Source organism: Penaeus monodon, chromosome 9, assembly GCF_015228065.2.
Source record: "Penaeus monodon isolate SGIC_2016 chromosome 9, NSTDA_Pmon_1, whole genome shotgun sequence".
Classification (NCBI taxonomy): domain Eukaryota; kingdom Metazoa; phylum Arthropoda; class Malacostraca; order Decapoda; family Penaeidae; genus Penaeus; species Penaeus monodon.
The window spans coordinates 38,470,483-38,472,982 of NC_051394.1; positions in this window are offsets into that span (position 1 = coordinate 38,470,483).

The window sequence follows — 2,500 nt, forward strand, 5'->3', positions numbered from 1 at the left end:
CCTCGGCCTTCCGATCGGCTCGCTCATTCCCACTGATACCACTGGCACCCAACACAGTTATCTTTTTAGGTATATATTTCTGATGAAGAAACCGGTTAATATCTCTCTTGTATTGTGAAGGTATCTTATTTTGATTCATATCTTTTCTGCTTTGTCAAAGTGAGTCAGCACGTGTTTTATGCTGTCACAGTGTGCTCGTGATGATCTTTCCTCATACGTATTCATCAATACTCTTTTTTTTATAGATGAACAATTTGACAATTATAGCTATAAACGAAAAACAAAGCGTTTGAAATGTATAAATGATAAATACTTTGATATTCATTAACCTGAATGCAGTATTAAAATCGTCATTGTTAATTCTTGCAATTGTCAAGCTATATATATATATATATATATATATATATATATATATATATATATATATATATATATATATATATATATATATATATATATATGATTAGTACTATTTTCATACTTTGAATTATGATCATAAGAAAAATGTGATTATCTTTTCATATCTACGTATATTAAAAAAAGAAAAAAATGCAACAGGTAGCCAATCACGGCATGATCAATGTTACATTTGGTCAATGAATGAGCAGAAGGTTACAACGCTGAGATAATGAAAAACACGTTTCTTCTGATATTGAAATAACAATGCTATTTAAATCAATCCGAGCAAACAAATTACTCGAAACTGAACTGTGTGAAGAAAAATTGTTTCTTACTGTATGTCATATTTTACATTCTGACAGGTTTGGCATCCTAGAAGGGATATCAATTGTTCATTTCACTCAGTGAGTATATTTTCTAACTAGGAAATGGCTGAGGTCTTTTTTTACTTGTCAATAACTTTTTCTTTTCTTTGCTGTCACTATGATGAATTTCGTAATTAACTGTTATTGTTATTTTCAATATTATCATTACCATTATTATTATTGTCATTATCATCAACGACAGCAGCAAAAATATAATAATAATGATAATAATATAAAATACTTCCATTAATCCTACGAATAATGGAATAAGTATTTTTGCAACGATGGAATCCACTGAGTTTTGCGCGCGCGCGCATGTGTAAAAAACACGAATACAGATAGATTGGCAGATAGATTCATCCATCCATCCATCCATCGAATGAATGAATGAATGAATAAAAAAAAACATTCCACCGTGTTGATACCATGGTAAAAAAAAAAACAATGCGCAAACTATATTTATTAAAAATGCGACAGCTGCTTTGAAATCCTCGAAACTATTGTATTATTTTTGATAAAACAGGAATAACCCAGATCTAAACCTCCTAGCATATTGCAAAGCTAATCAACATCAGTTCCTATTTCTTGCGATATTATTAACAGAGAAAAAGTACAGAATAGATGAGTTTACCTTCATATCGTGTTCTTATAGATACACATTAGTATGTGAATTAGTATGCTCTCATCATTAGAAATATCTTCCTTAACAAAAATGGCCAAAATTCCTCTGCTGTCCATTTTTGGTAAAAAGAAATAATAGCAATAAGAGTAATTACAATATAATCAGAATACCACAATAAAAGAAACACAAAAAACAACTTTGAAAAGAAACACTCTAGATTCTCCAAGGTTAAAATTTACGGAGAAATCTAAGAATCACAAAACCAAAGAGCGAACTCGAAAAACTAACAACTAAAAATAAGGTCAACAAATCCTCAAAAGTTAAAATTCACGGAGCTAATCTAAATACAGGTAAAAGAAAGACTCCGTCTTATCGTAAAAAGATTATTTAAAAAAAAAACGAACTTAAAACTAGACTGAAGGGTGATAAGATACTAGTTGGTGATTTCAGAATAAATGTGCCAAGCACTTCATTTTCCGCACAGCTTCCTTGAAGCATTCGGCTACTGTCATCGAACAGCTTAAAGGGGTAATGTAGATAAGGTATGAATGAGAATGAATATCTTCACAATACAAGAGATGTATTTGCATGTTTTCTCCGGGTTCCTCTCCAGGTTAGTCCATTACAGTTTCTGTGCGCCTCGTCTACTCTGAAAGGAGAAACACAAAAAACTGAATATACACACAGGCTTCTTTTAGAGAACCAAGCCTTCGGTGAGTTTCAAAGGAAATGCTTTGGGGGTTGAATCGTGGGATTTACTGGATCTTAAATAAATTTCGAATTCTTCTAATTATTTGCAATTCATATTTCTAATGTTGAGAGCATATTGATTTTGCAAATGCGCTACAGATGTAGCGCATTTGTATCTATTCTGTATTTTTTATATGTTAATATCACAAGACATAGCAACTGATTATGAATTAGCTATGTTGTTGCCTCTTTGCATCAACAGTTATATTATCTCCTCAGTATCTGATATAATCTTAATAGCTCATACTAGTCATATTTCTCTCACAGATCTTACTCTTTCAACTTATTTTAATTTGTTTAGACAAATGTAAAGGAAAATTCACAACTTATTAGAGAATTTACAACTAATTTATTAACTGTAAAG